Below are 16,037 nucleotides of genomic sequence, written 5' to 3' on the forward strand. Positions count from 1 at the left end.
GTGCTAACCAAGGTATAACATATATATATATATATATATATATATATATATATATACAGACGTGCTCAAATTTGTTGGTACCCTTACAGCTCATTGAAATAATGCTTCATTCCTCCTGAAAAGTGATGAAATTAAAAGCTATTTTATCATGTATACTTGCATGCCTTTGGTATGTCATAGAATGAAGCTAAGAAGCTGTGAAAAGAGATGAATTATTGCTTATTCTACAAAGATATTCTAAAATGGCCTGGACACATTTGTTGGTACCCCTTAGAAAAGATAATAAATAATTGGATTATAGTGATATTTCAAACTAATTAGTTTCTTTAATTAGTATCACACATGTCTCCAATCTTGTAATCAGTCATTCAGCCTATTTAAATGGAGAAAAGTAGTCACTGTGCTGTTTGGTATCATTGTGTGCACCACACTGAACATGGACCAGAGAAAGCAAAGGCGAGAGTTGTTTGAGGAGATCAGAAAGAAAATAATAGACAAGCATGGTAAAGGTAAAGGCTACAAGACCATCTCCAAGCAGCTTGATGTTCCTGTGACAACAGTTGCAAATATTATTAAGACGTTTAAGGTCCATGGAACTGTAGCCAACCTCCCTGGGCATGGCCGCAAGAGGAAAATTGACCCCAGATTGAACAGAAGGATAGTGCGAATGGTAGAAAAAGAACCAAGGATAACTGCCAAAGAGATACAAGCTGAACTCCAAGGTGAAGGTACATCAGTTTCTGATCGCATCATCCGTCGCTTTTTGAGCGAAAGTGGGGTCCATGGAAGAAGACCCAGGAGGACTCCACTTTTGACAGAAAAACATAAAAAAGCCAGACTGGAATTTGCTAAAATGCATATTGACAAGCCACAATCCTTCTGGGAGAATGTCCTTTGGACAGATGAGTCAAAACTGGAGCTTTTTGGCAAGTCACATCAGCTCTATGTTCACAGACGAAAAAATGAAGCTTTCAAAGAAAAGAACACCATACCTACAGTGAAACATGGAGGAGGCTCGGTTATGTTTTGGGGCTGCTTTGCTGCGCCTGGCACAGGGTGCCTTGAATCTGTGCAGGGCACAATGAAATCTCAAGACTATCAAGGCATTCTGGAGCGAAACGTACTGCCCAGTGTCAGAAAGCTCTGTCTCAGTCGCAGGTCATGGGTCTTCCAACAGGATAATGACCCAAAACACACAGCTAAAAGCACCCAAGAATGGATAAGAACAAAACATTGGACTATTCTGAAGTGGCCTTCTATGAGTCCTGATCTGAATCCTATCGAACATCTATGGAAAGAGCTGAAACTTGCAGTCTTGAGAAGTCACCCATCAAACCTGAGACAGCTGGAGCAGTTTGCTCAGGAAGAGTGGGCCAAACTACCTGTTAACAGGTGCAGAAGTCTCATTGAGAGCTACAGAAAACGTTTTATTGCAGTGATTGCCTCTAAAGGTTGTGCAACAAAATATTAGGTTAGCGGTCCCATCATTTTTGTCCATGCAATTTTCATTTGATTTATTATTTACAATATTATGTTGAATAAAAAATCAAAAGCAAAGTCTGATTTCTATTAAATATGGAATAAACAATGGTGGATGCCAATTACTTTTGTCAGTTTCAAGTTATTTCAGAGAAAATTGTGCATTCTTCGTTTTTTGTGGAGGGGTACCAACAAATTTGAGCACGTCTGTATATATATATATAATATATATATATATAATTTTGCCCATTGTTAGCACTAGCAACATTATGGTTGGTATGGTTGTACTTCTGTTAATGGAATGTGCAGATATTTCAAAGACCATGCAGATTGAAATGTGTGGCTTTTTTCAACCGTGATCCTCAAGCACTCCCAAAGGGCTAGCTGATTCAGTGATATGAAAAGTAAGCGGTGTGTATTGTAATGAGATATACACAGTGGCAGGATTTTAATACCACTGCTCTCGTTTCACTGTATTTTTAATAAATCATTGCATATATAGAGATAAAGGATGGATGGAGATCTCAACATGGGAGGTAGTGACTGAGAATTGAAGCCAGTCTGAAGGTTCCGAGCCAGCACACAGTGTGTCTGCTGAGTCTAAAGAAGCAGGCTGCATCTCCGGAGCAGACAGTACAGTCACCACTCTACTCTGTCATTACCGAGCACATTACAAAAGCATAAGAAAAACCTGTTCTATAGTAGCTGATAGTACAAGAGCAGTGCTCTTGTACAGCGAGAATCAGATAAGAAGCGAGAGGCTGAATTCAGTACCCTTGAATTGGCAGGCCAGCATGGAGATGAGATCCCAGATATTATTTGCAGAGCACTGTTATTAATCACTGCAGACACTTTCCTGTGTTTTAGACATCAAAGCTCATTGATTTAAAATACATGCAGGCACTTGAACCGCTTCATTTCATTCAGTGCTTGCAATCATCCTGTGTGGTTCTCACTTTGTGTAAATGAACCTGGCTTTGAGTTTGTCTGGATTATCCGAAGTGGTACTGAACAGCCTTTCTCATTCTAGTCAAGTCATGTGTCCATGTAATTTTTCAACTGAACATACAGACGTGCTCAGATTTGTTGGTACCCTTACAGCTCATTGAAATAATGCTTCATTCCTCCTGAAAAGTGATGAAATTAAAAGCTATTTTATCATGTATACTTGCATGCCTTTGGTATGTCATAGAATAAAGCAAAGAAGCCGTGAAAAGAGATGAATTATTGCTTATTCTACAAAGATATTCTAAAATGGCCTGGACACATTTGTTGGTACCCCTTAGAAAAGATGATAAATAATTGGATTATAGTGATATTTCAAACCAATTAGTTTCTTTAATTAGTATCACACATGTCTCCAATCTTGTAATCAGTCATTCAGCCTATTTAAATGGAGAAAAGTAGTCACTGTGCTGTTTGGTATCATTGTGTGCACCACACTGAACATGGACCAGAGAAAGCAAAGGCGAGAGTTGTCTGAGGAGATCAGAAAGAAAATAATAGACAAGCATGGTAAAGGTAAAGGCTACAAGACCATCTCCAAGCAGCTTGATGTTCCTGTGACAACAGTTGCAAATATTATTAAGAAGTTTATGGTCCATGGAACTGTAGGCAACCTCCCTGGGCACGGCCGCAAGAGTAAAATCGACCCCACATTGAACAGAAGGATAGTGCGAATGGTACAAAAACTCCAAGGTGAAGGTACATCAGTTTCTGATCGCAACATCCGTTGCTTTTTGAGCTTAAGTGGGGTCCATGGAAGAAGACCCAGGAGGACTCCACTTTTGACAGAAAAACATAAAAAAGCCAGACTGGAATTTGCTAAAATGCATATTGACAAGCCACAATCCTTCTGGGAGAATGTCCTTTGCACAGATGAGTCAAAACTGGAGCTTTTTGGCAAGTCACATCAGCTCTATGTTCACAGACGAAAAAATGAAGCTTTCAAAGAAAAGAACACCATACCTACAGTGAAACATGGAGGAGGCTCGGTTATGTTTTGGGGCTGCATTGCTGTGCCTGGCACAGGGTGCCTTGAATCTGTGCAGGGCACAATGAAATCTCAAGACTATCAAGGCATTCTGGAGCGAAACTTACTGCCCAGTGTCAGAAAGCTCTGTCTCAGTCGCAGGTCATGGGTCCTCCAACAGGATAATGACCCAAAACACACAGCTAAAAGCACCCATGAATGGATAAGAACAAAACATTGGACTATTCTGAAGTGGCCTTCTATGAGTCCTGATCTGAATCCTATCGAACATCTATGGAAAGAGCTGAAACTTGCAGTCTTGAGAAGTCACCCATCAAACCTGAGACAGCTGGAGCAGTTTGCTCAGGAAGAGTGGGCCAAACTACCTGTTAACAGGTGCAGAAGTCTCATTGAGAGCTACAGAAAACATTTGATTGCAGTGATTGCCTCTAAAGGTTGTGCAACAAAATATTAGGTTAGCGGTCCCATCATTTTTATCCATGCCATTTTCATTTCATTAGAAGTAACGAATACAGACTGTAATAAGCATAAACTGTTCCAATAGAACCGAAAGACAACATACTAAATCCATTTTGGTTAAATATTTAGTTTGACATCCCTACTTCTCATAATGCCAACATCTCTTTTCATTGCAAGTTTTTTAAAAATGTATTTAACGTGTTAGCAGCAATGACACTGACATGGAAGTGTTATATATTTCTCTGTAAAGCGACGCTGGGTGGACTCTAATACCTGCGGACCAACACGGAGGAGAGGACTGCTTTATAGTGTTGCAGTCAAGCAGGAGCACTTGCTAGGAATGAAGAGTCAGGCTAAACAGTGATTTGGGGAGTGAAAAAGGCTTTTTAAAAATAGATTTCAAAACCTTAGCTGCACCTTTTAAATACTCCATCAAGCGAGCAATGCGAGGTTCAAATGTAATAATTGAAAGAGTTTTCATATTATTATTATTATTTATTTCTTAGCTGACGCCCTTATCCAGGGCGACTTACAATTGTTACAAGATATCACATTATTTTTACATACAATTACCCATTTATACAGTTGGGTTTTTTTACTGGAGCAATCTAGGTAAAGTACCTTGCCCAAGGGTACAGCAGCAGTGTCCTAACTGGGGATTGAACCCACGACCCTCCGGTCAAGAGTCCAGAGCCCTAACCACTACTCCACACTGCTGCCCCATACTGAAGTAGTAGAGTTATTTTAAGGAGAAACGGGTTCAATTAATAAACCAGATGGGAGAATCAGCAGCTTGTTCTGTGCTTGCTGAGCTCCTGGCTTCACATTGTCAGCCTTCAGAGGAATGTGGAAATGTCTTTAGGTGGGACTGGGTAATTAAAGCTACATGGTGCCATCTGCTGGTGAAACAAAAATCTGGATGGTTGAATCTCCCATTCAACTGCCAATCAGATTATATATCCAAATCAATTAATATAATTACTTGTATCTTCCAGTTTTATTTTTTTTTATAACTCAATTGTGTTTAGCAAGCAGACAGCATGTGAAGTCACATGGTACAGGGGCTCAATCGCACACCACAACTGCTACATGACACATGACATGATAAAGTTCAGTATTCTAGAAAAATAAATATTCAGCCAAGTACAACTGCACAGCTTTCCATTTCTGTGAAGAGCTGAGGTTGACCTGAGACCATCCACTAAAAGACACGTCTACACAAATAAACCACCAATCCATGGACAAGAACGTCTTCAAACCTCAGCTCAGTTACCCTGTTATTCCCTATAGAATCAGTGTTAAATCCAGGCTTCTGAGCCACGTTTCAGCTGCAGTGCAGTAGAAGAGTGATATGATTTGTAGAAGCCCTGTTGGAAGGAAAGCTAGCCCTGGCTTGCAGTTTGCAGTGCCAGTATAACTTGTATTGTCTGACTGACAGATAAAGGCACGGGTTCAAGAGACGACAGCAATCGCTCCGGAGTTGGAAAGAGTGGTAAGCTGCCCTTCTGCCCACCATGGGATGACAATGCTAATAGTCCATGGGGTTGCCATGGAAAAAACATAGTGCAACATTGTTTAAACATTATACACGTGTGTGGTTAATAGCTTTTAGAAACCATGTTATAACAGTTCAAATTCTGGATTAGAAATAATCATGCAGACAAACAGCTTGGCAAATGCATCATCAGTGTTGACATTCTAATGAATGGATTCATCAAAAACTGGAGAACAGCAGCCTAATTTAGAAGTTAATATGAGTGTGTGTCCCTTAAGACACAGGGAGGAGATTAAGGAGATATGATTTCCACTGCAGGGCGTCATAGTGAACAGGAGGCTGTGTAGACAATTTCCCTTGAGTGGCTGTGTGTGTGTGTGTGTGTGTGTGCAAAAAAAGCCATTGGAACGTAATTGTGATTTCTGACATACCGGTAGTATTCAAATTGCTTGAAGATTTGTAATGAACTCTACGAAGAAAGGAGATGCTCTTTCTTTCTTGCTGCTATTAATCTTGCATGCTTACCAAAGCGAATCTGTCTTCAGATTTGTGATGTAGCTCTGTTGGATTTCTTGAAGGATGGTTGCACTGTGCCACAGCGGCACCTCCCTGCATTCGCCCTGGGAGTGAAACAGTAACTGGAAACAAAAGCCCAGCTGCTAGGCTGTATAGATACAGAATTGCCTGTTCTGATTTTGTTAACTCATTCTAGGCGGTGGATCCATCTCCGACAAGGATCTGGAAGACATTCTAGGTGATGGTTACTCTCCGGATAGGAAGAAAGGTAGGTTTTGAAGCCAAGAACTTTTATTGAGAATTCACTACCCACACTACTGTCCAATAGGGATGTAACAATATACTACTGTCATGATACGATGCCTATCCCGATATATGCAGGTCACAATATGATATGGATCGCTATGCATGTGCTGGACCTGGTGGGCTACTTGGATGGTGCAGAATAACATCAAGCGATCATTTAATGATAGAAAATGCTGTTAAAAGAAATGAAATAGGATAGGGAGAGTATGTGTTCATACCAACTATAAAACACACTTCTTTCTTCACCGTTTGAACAGCAATGCTCTATGATGTGCGTTTGGTCTTGTAGCACAGTACAAACCTCTATTACGATGCTCTGTATCACGTAAAGAAAGATGCACAATGAACTGTTACACCCCTGCTAGTACTGGGACAGTATTTGTTACACAGCCTGTCCTGTAGATACAGTGAAGCCCTCTTAATGTGATCATGTCAGTACACCATCATTTTGAACATAAAGTGGTTGATTTACTAAACAGTTTGTTTTGTATAGGTTATGCAAATTTGTATTCTAGTATGCGCTTGATTCAGTATGCCAGTTATTTATAGAAATGCTTTTCACTGTACCATAAATACTGCAGCGTGGAGGAGTTTGATACCTTGATGCATAGAACTCCATTCCTGTGCCTGCCGTTATCTACCTGAGCAAATATGCACCAGCACTATTGGCTTCAATTATCACAGGGTTTTAAATGTGTGCATTCCATGTGCCAGTTCAGTAAAATTGTAATGCATGCTCAGAAGAGTGGATTGGCAATAGAAATTGTTATGCTTGATTGATATTTTTGTAATTGATAAGATAATTGATTCTAGAAATGTATTGTCGATAGATGATCGATCTTGGCTGGGTTTAGGTGAGTCAGATCTACCCCTCTCTAAGAGTACAGCATTGTGTATCATTTATTATATGTTTTTTTACAAGGTGGCGGTGGCGGTGGTGGTGGTAATGTACCATCAGTTGATCCAGGATATGGAGGTAAACCTTGTGATTCACTTTCCTATGTAAAACACAATGTAATACTGGAACTATTTAAAAAAAAAAAAAAAAAATTCTAAAGCATTTGTGTATCATGACGTAATCTACTGCAACAGAGTGATCTAATTGGCTAGGAAGGTTGTAACAGTGAAATGAATATATATATATATATATATATATATATATATATATATATATATATACTGTGAAGCCTTTCTGACCAGTTAACAAGCATGGGAAATGTCATTCCAGCTTTGCCGGTAGGTGGTTTATATATTTGTGTGCTGCAATAATGTTCCCAGTATGCACAGCCAGCCTGTCTGCTCCCTCCACAGATGGCACAGCTGAGACTGGCACCATTGCAGGGATTGCCAGTGCCATCGGCATGGCCCTTGTGGGCGTTGTAACCAGTTACATCTCATACCAGAAGAAGAAACTCTGCTTCAGCATACAAGGTACTGGCAGCTCTTTCCAGGCTTGGGGAGGGAAGGTCGAGAAGGAGATCACAGTAACACCACCTCTGCTTTAGGTTCTTATGGAGATGCAAGACTGAGGGTTCAGATGAGCCCAGCTCTGATGAAGATCTTTAGACGGCCCCCAGTTTAATTCACTGGTATTCATTCACTTTATACTGGGGGATACTTAGCTCTAGAAATGGGTGAAGGATGTCTTCTTTTAGTCCTTGACTATAGATTCTCTGTGTAGCAGTAAGGAGATTTAACAGAGGCATGTTTTGAGAAGGCAACTCCTAAGATTATCATTGTCTGTGTCTTGGTTGTTACACACCTGCCAGGATACCCCTGAGAAGGAGGGAGTGATCGTGAATGAATAACTCCTAATAAATTACACGTCGTCTTGCATGCGTTCTCCTGGTGAAGGTGACTCTATAATGGAGCAGTTTAGACAGGCTACTGTCTCACAGTGATACCTTCTGCAAAGGCTGGATTTGACACGGGACTATGATGTGCCTGCTGCTCAGCGTGTTCTACCTTTTCAAGAAGTGTGAGTTTTAAATTTACCTGCCGACTCCTCTTACCTGGAGAGGTGGTTCCGGTAAAGGATCCAACTGTAAATTTAGATAATTCTTCTCAAAATGGGCTAGCCTGAGGGAAATAAGTGTCAACAATTCTCTGAATGGACAGAGGCCTGCTTTAAGGAATCCATACTACCGTGCCTGGGTGTCTGGTATTGAAGGTGTGAGGAAATCCTCCATGCTTATGCTGTGGTTTGCTCTGGGCTTTTGATTTCTGCTCTGATTGGGGTGGTGGTCTGAAGAAAATTATAGAAAGCACCTCTTTGCTTTATGACCCAATTTCTCAGTAGACTGGGGAGTGCGGTGAATGGTCAGTTTGTAAACTGTGTTTCTGTACCCCACAGAGAGTCTGAACAGCGCACAGTATGTAAAAGGAGAACAATTAGAAGCAGTTGTCGCTGAGGAACCCCAAGGTAATGTATATATCTGTCCAAACACATGTGGCTTGTTAAACAGCTAGGTTACAATAAAGGGACCAGCCATATAAACAGGTAATATCTACAAAAGTGGCCAGGTTATATCAACAATGCAGCAGCCCTGTAAAGTGTACAGATGGAAAGTGTTAAACAAGACAAATTGGGGCAAACTTGCAGACCTGGGGTCAATTACATCTGGAACTGTGCAATTCAGAATTCACTGCACTGCAGTTAACTGTAGTGGAGAATTCATTCCAGTTACAATGGAACTGTAGTGGAACCTTGGCACACCTGTGTAACTGGAGTGATTCCATATAATTGATGAATTACATTTCAGTTACACATCAGTTTGTCATACGATCATGATGGTTGTATTTTCAGTCAGTTTTGGGGACCCCATTTGTTTGAGGAAAATGCTGCCTGTGATATTGCTTGGTTATGTAGAATAAATAGAGTTAACTTGTTTAATGTGAGGAGCTGTTTGTTACTTTTCAGTATAATTGTGATTGTAATTGAACACAATTCCAGATTTGCACCCCTGGATGAAGGGATGCAGAGTGTTTAACCCCAGTTGTTTTTTGGTTCTGATTCTGCGCAGCTCAACAAACCCTCCTGCAGTCCCCGATGACCGATCCTACTTCACAGGATGTGGCCCGGGTCTAACCCCCGCCTCCCCCACTGAAGTGTCCTACCAGGGCTGTAACAGTGCTTCCTTTGAAGACGAAGTGTTTGAGAAGCAGAATCCTTCAGCCGGAGTTCGCTTTCTTCTTTGGTAGAGCTTGATGTCCACTTTCTCTGTGTACCTTCATTTCCATTTCTTTATCCATTTTTTAATGAACTGAGCCAGTTTACATTTTACAATTGCACAGAAATTTCATCTAAAGGGATTACCTGGAGCTTAGAAGTATGGAAAATGCACAATGAATGTGTGTTTATTTTAAACATCATGTTTTTTTTTTCCTGCTTGTTTAACTTTGATTGTGAATAGCTTCACTGAGTCCGTCTGTTACACTTGTAAAGATCTCTGCAGGTGAAGCGCTGAGCTGGGTGTTGGTTTGACTCCCAGCTTGAGCCTCGTGTTTAGACTCTGACCACGTAAGAGTTCTTCTGTTCTGTTGTAAACCTGGGTGAAAGCAGAACCTACTTGGACTGGGCTACCAGGGTACTTCACAATGACCAACTAAAGATCGTACGTAATAAAGGAAGACAGGACATCTGAATGTGCGTGAAAGATTTTAAACCTTTTTTTTTCTTTTATTCATTTTTTTTTTCTTTTACTGAGTGAACATGGCTGCTTGCTGTAAATATGATATTTCAGTTTTCTTTTTCTTTTCATGTCTCTGCCTCCCCTCCCTAGTGAGAACGGCAGAATCCACAGGTTTTTTGATGGGGCACTGTCTGGTCATTTTAAATGGAAATATTTTATTTGTAAACTAGGTGGTGTTATGTTAATGTTAATTGTAAGATTTAGTCCGTTAGAGCTGAATAACATCAGTCAATGTACAGCATTGTCTTTGCCTGCACGCTGCAGCCTGTCCTATGGGATCTGCCAGTGAAGCTGGTTTAGTCTTTGCGTATTACTTGTCAGAAACCCAGTGTGTTAGTTTCATGTTTGCCTAGAATAGTATGCTGCTGTCGCTGAGGCTTTGTTTGTAATGCATTCCTTTGCGATTTCTCTGCCAGCGACTGAACACACTTTGAATGGCATCCACTTGACTTGGGGTTTGCTGCCCATGAAAACCACTGTGTTCCTGGCTTACCTTTGATTTATTTACAGCAGGATGCATTTAGGAAGCTGAAAGAATTGTTACACTGCTATTCAAGTTCTTCGTGCAACCTGCAGCTGTGTGTTCCATGCAGCTTTTAAATTGTTTAGATTCTGTTTAAAAAGCTTTTTTGTTGAATTTAACGACTTTATATAGGTTACCAGTATTTAAAAAAAAAAAAAAAAAAAAACAACTTGCAGATCCCTTTTTTGTTTTGAATCTTGAGCTTAACAGAAAATGTATATAACATTTATAACCACCTACTGCTGCAGAAGTTTTTGGTTTCCAGAATTAAGGGATTTTAAAGAAATTCCCCCTGCAACTAAACAAACTGGAATGTAAACTATCTTCTGTTGAAAATGTGTACACGGAAGGCTAAACAGAAACCCTGAATCCACTGTAGCTGTCTTTCAAAGTGCTACATGGTCAAGCCCTTTAGAGTTTTCTTCTAGGGTGAAGCCCTGATAATGAAAATGGTATCGTTGTTTGCTTTATTAAAGACAGCAAAGGTAGGACAGCTTGTGTCTGGTCCACCAAGGCTTTTAATCAGCAGCTGTGTTTTGTTTTGGGGTCTTGTCCTGTGTGTTTCCTTCCTGGCTTGTTTTAGCCCAAGCACAGTGCTCCAGCAATACAACTACCCCCTATTGTAATGTGCAATACAAATTAATCACAGCAAAACTAATTTTTTTATATATATATATATATATATATATATATATATATATATATATATATATATATATATATATATATATATAATGTCATGTGGAATATTTATTTTCCGTTGCGGCACAGAGAAATGTAAATGCAGCTACGCTGGTTAGGACTGCTTACAGGTCATGTATCACTACCCCTTGCATATTTAAATACTTTTACAAGACAGAGAAGGATTTGAATGTCAGCTCAGCTAATGAGTGACTGCTTTGCTTTTTTGCAAGATGAAGTAGCATTGTGTCAAAGTGGATCACATCCACTGACAAAGCCTTACAAGCGGGGGAGGTTTTTCTGTCTTTGGTAATCACTGACCCTTAGCCTGTCTCGAAATGACTTTCTCTACAGCTGTGTTAAAAGAAAGCTTATCTGCCTCTCTCTATATAAACAGATTTTTGAATTGCATTCAGTGCGAGTCCTCCTCTGACCCCATTCAGGGACTTGAGAGCTGTGCAGCGCTGAATGAAAAGGCCCCGTCTCTCCTGCCGCTCTCAATCGCCTCTTGCATTGAAGTCAGACTAACCTTCTAGAGCAGTGCATTTTTACAAGAAAAAGTGTTTCTGTACTCTATTGTGAATACAGAGGCTCAGGGTTTCAAACACCTTTCCTGGATTAGCCTTACTGTGCCTAGTCTGCTTATTTCAGTTCATTTAGAAAGATCTTGTCTGCCTCACAGATTTCCCCAATGTTCTGATAAATACCAGTTTGGATCTATTAAGCAGTTCTACTCAACCCGGTCCTGGTAAACCACAGCCACTAGAGTATGTGAACCTAAATGTGAGGTGAAGAATGTTTGTGTACAGTGTGAAGACAATTCAACAAGCAGTACTTCAGTTATATTTAGAAGTGTGTGAGGAACACAGGTATCCCTGTTGATGGGGGATAGTGAATTTGGGTCACACTTGGGTAGAGGGCTATGACACGAACAGTAGCTTTGACAAGAGGGGTCCGCTCCAGTGTAATTACTGATTTGAAACCAGCGCTGCTTTCTTGTGCACATGAAACAGACCTTGCAAACACCCTCTTGATTTGTGGTAGTTAATTCTGAGTGTGTCATCAGGCAATAAGTAACTTTTGGGATCCACACCAGCTCCTAGGGACTGAAGAGAGGCTTACACTGGTCTAGCAGCGGTGGCTGTACACTGAAGCAATACACCGAATTCCTCCTATTAAAAGCGGAGCATGTTTTTGGAATACATTTCTGAAGTTACAAATATATAAATGTGAGGTTCACAGTGTTTTGAGGGACAGAATCATGTTCTACATTCTATTTTTCCTAAGCAGAAAGCTAGATGTCACAATATTGTAGTTCTGTAAAAACAAAACAAAAATAATATGGGGGTTATTTTTCTCTTTAAGATGAATTTATTTTCACTGAAGACTTGTACTAACTACATAATTTACAGCAGACTATTTCCTAACAGTCTACTTGGTGCCTTTTTTTGTTAAATAAAACACCAAATATTGTGCTACACTTAACCTAGATAGTTAACTAGTGCCTGCTAGATTGTGTTCACATTTGGGCTCTTAATACATACAATGTAAAAATTCCACGGTGTATGATGTGATAATAAAAACAAAAACATGCTATGTCTTTGATAATGTAAGTAAGGTTTTGTGGTATTTCTGAAAGCATCCAATGACCTGAGTTTTAGACATCATACAGGTTATCTGAGTGAAGCAGAGGGCCTCCTCAGCAGGCAGCACCCCCTGTCTGTAGAAGTATTGCACTATTACTGGAAGGACTGGGCCGAAATAGTTCATATTCCTCAGGCAGGCCTTTTCATAGAAAGCTAGCTGCTCTAAATTCTCATTATATAATTCAATTCCTTGTTAGAATAAAACTAACATTGAGCTACATAAAGATGTCCACCTAACAATGTTAATGCTGAGATTATGATGGACATTCACACGTCTAATACCCATATTCAAATCTAAATAATGAACGATCATCGAGTGCTATCTAAATAAACAGCAGGTTCAGTTTGTGTCACTATGCCTTGATGATATCCCGCAAGTAGCTGTCAATTCATAGTAAGTTTGTAATTTGCAGTAAGACACGATCCTAAATGACTGCCTTTGTCAGTTTCCAATGGTCTTAAGAGTAGAATTGTCCAATGCAAACAGCTCTAGAATCAACACTGGGGTCTACTTTAATTCTGACTGTTCCTTTGTCTCTTGTATTTAATGAAATTAATAAATCGCCCCAACTGTATTTAAATCATTAACATAGACCCCAATCTGTTCTGAACGTGACTTATACTGGGAGAGTATAGAAACACAACCCACTGCCTTCCCCCGCCCCGAGCCGACCCGCTGCCACAGTCTCTGCAGGCCAGTGCTGTGGATCAGGTTGCTAAATGGGAGGGACATTGTAATTCAGCAGCAGATCTTGCTGTGGTCGCTTGAGGAAAGTCATTAGTTTGGCTGCAGTTTTCCGTTGTCTTGCACTTTGAGTCTGTGAACAGCTTGTTTGTACTCATTCCATCTTGCTGTGAATGTTTATTAAAATGATGAATTTAATTGCACCTCGCCAGTCACTGATGAATCACAGGAATGCATTGAATAAAAGGAGTCTTGCTAAACCAGACGCTCAGGCTGCTCTGTGGAATTCATTTCTCAGATACATTACAGTTGATCCTGTGCTGATAGACGGTCCCCGTCTGTAGAGACACCTGATAATTACCTGTACCATACAGGAGATTCATCAGCACTGGATGTGTTCATGTCCGCCTTGACTGTCTGCTTGTAAAACTAACTAAAGAGACCTGCTCTGCAATATTTTTTCCTATGATAGGGTGTCTATAAATCCCCCAGTATATTTCCCCAATGTAAAACAGCTTTGGTCCATTTACAGTATTTGTCTGCGTGACAGTGTTCACACACAGTTTGCCAACAAACTGAAAAAGTTTGTCCCTTAGCTTAGCCCCGTTGCAGACAGACCCCTAACAGTTCTGTATATAAGACAGCATCTTTAAGCAGGACAGCATTCATATGTATCTTGATCTTTAAATACTTAATAGAACGTATATAGCACTACTAAACGGAATACATTAAATGTAATAATGTTATAAATTGAAATTTAGCACTACAATATTTTTTACAAGTTAACCCAACAGTACCATGCTTGTAAATCCTAATTTTAAAACCCATCTTTACCTGATTCACTGTATTACCTCCTGGTGAAGTTGCCACCAGCTTCAGTGCTAAGAATGAACTGAGTGTGAAGAGGAGGGCAAAGGCAAGTACCATTAGAGCCACACAGTGTCCCTGTTTTGTGATTTTCATCAAGGAATAGTAATCTTGATAGCCATGCAGGTACACACCTTTTTATATCAAAAGCAACAGTTCAGTCCCAAAAATATATTCACAGAAAAAGCTGTTTATTAGACTTTGCTGGTGAAAGACAGAGGCTAAAAGGAGTGCTTCAGTATAACAGCGCTTTATGATTGAAAGAGCCCCCGAGTTAATGCTGTTTACACATCTTCCTTTACTCCTGAGAAGCATGAACACGGCCTTGGAGCTGCACTGCCAGCAGCCCTGGGCCCTCAGCTGGGGCAAGGCTAATGACCTGAAAGCTCAGAGTACACAGGTCAGCCCACGTGTGCAGAGTGAAAGAACAGCAAACACAGAGTGACCCACTGTCAGGCAGAATCATGGGATACTTGTGATGAAAAGCGCTACAGAAATGTGAATAGTTGTTGAAGTATTACAGTAAAAGCACAGCAACGTGTAATAATGCACAGTGAAAGCATAGTAGTGAACACTAAAGCCCAGAGAGGTATTGGAAAGCACATTTAAAAAAAAAAAAACCAAGGGTCAACTATTGTAAATGCATAGTATAACCATGGGAAAATTATGAAAACGTACTAATTGCGGTGCTAATTTACTGTGGTAAACTTTTATAAGGGAAGCACATTGAGTAAATCTATGAAAATAACTTTTCCAGAAGTAAATTCATTTAAACACTTTGAAAACTGTATTATACAATTGAGTACCAAATAATTTAAAAACATGTTCTTACAAATAACCTGCCAGAGAGAAAATGAACACGTCCACGTTTCCAGCAGATTGGGGCCTGTGTGAACAGTACTGAGGCAGGAACAAGGATTAAGAGGACAACAATAGAGGACTTGTGACACTAATGCTGTGAAAAGGAGCCTGGACTATCACACAGCAAGTATAAATGGCTACTCATATCACTCTTTTGTATACAGATCGCTTTCAGAGGAATGCATTCTGTCGCAGATCGCTTGCAAGAATGTATTCCTTCAGATCGCTTGTAGCGGAATGCATTCTGTCACAGATCGCTTGCAGAGGAATGCATTCTGGGTCCTGCGGATGGGTATAAAGAGATCACTTAGGGGTGGCCTCACTGTTCTGAGCTATTATTAAAAGTTTGAAATCGTGTTATACAAGTGCTTTTATGAAGCTGATTATAGATCCCACGGGAGGTCCTTTCTAAACACGTCACAAATGATGGCTTTTCCAAGCGAACCATGAATCAAACTATCCGCAGCACCAGAACAACATGGACAGCATCTAAGAAGAAAGAAACGCCATCTGAGAGGTTCTCAAATCTCTTGGGGGACCCCTTTGTAAAAACAGTTTAACTGGGGACTTAACTCAGGAATAATAAAATCACAAACTAGAAAGAAAGACTACTGCAGTAAAAGAAGATGTCTTATGCATATCGTCTGTATCACAAGAATTTATGGTTTTGTGCATTAAATATGTATGCTGTTTTACAAAACACAAGTGTCTAGAATTTCCTGGGACCCCCTTAGCAACCTCTGCAGACCCCAAAGGTCCCCAAGACTCGGTTTGAGAATCACGGCGCTATGTTATGGTTATTCTGAAAGGCATTGAAGGTTATGAATTCACCAG

The 16,037-nt window shown here is 40.2% G+C and overlaps 1 long non-coding RNA gene across 2 annotated transcripts; it reads left to right on the forward strand.

Moving 5' to 3' along the window:
- The first annotated feature begins 3,972 nt into the window (after positions 1-3,972).
- Positions 3,973-11,112, forward strand: LOC117412026 (uncharacterized). Of its 2 annotated transcripts, XR_009307486.1 has the most exons (7): positions 3,973-5,423; positions 6,139-6,210; positions 7,171-7,224; positions 7,560-7,679; positions 7,754-7,837; positions 8,602-8,670; positions 9,272-11,112. It is a non-coding gene; the product is annotated as an uncharacterized LOC117412026 (long non-coding RNA). The 2 variants fall into 2 exon arrangements; XR_009307485.1 differs by lacking the exon at positions 7,754-7,837 and having other exon boundaries at positions 4,668-5,423.
- The last annotated feature ends 4,925 nt before the right edge of the window (positions 11,113-16,037 follow it).

The sequence above is a fragment of the Acipenser ruthenus genome, chromosome 16, assembly GCF_902713425.1.
Source record: "Acipenser ruthenus chromosome 16, fAciRut3.2 maternal haplotype, whole genome shotgun sequence".
Lineage (NCBI taxonomy): Eukaryota > Metazoa > Chordata > Actinopteri > Acipenseriformes > Acipenseridae > Acipenser > Acipenser ruthenus.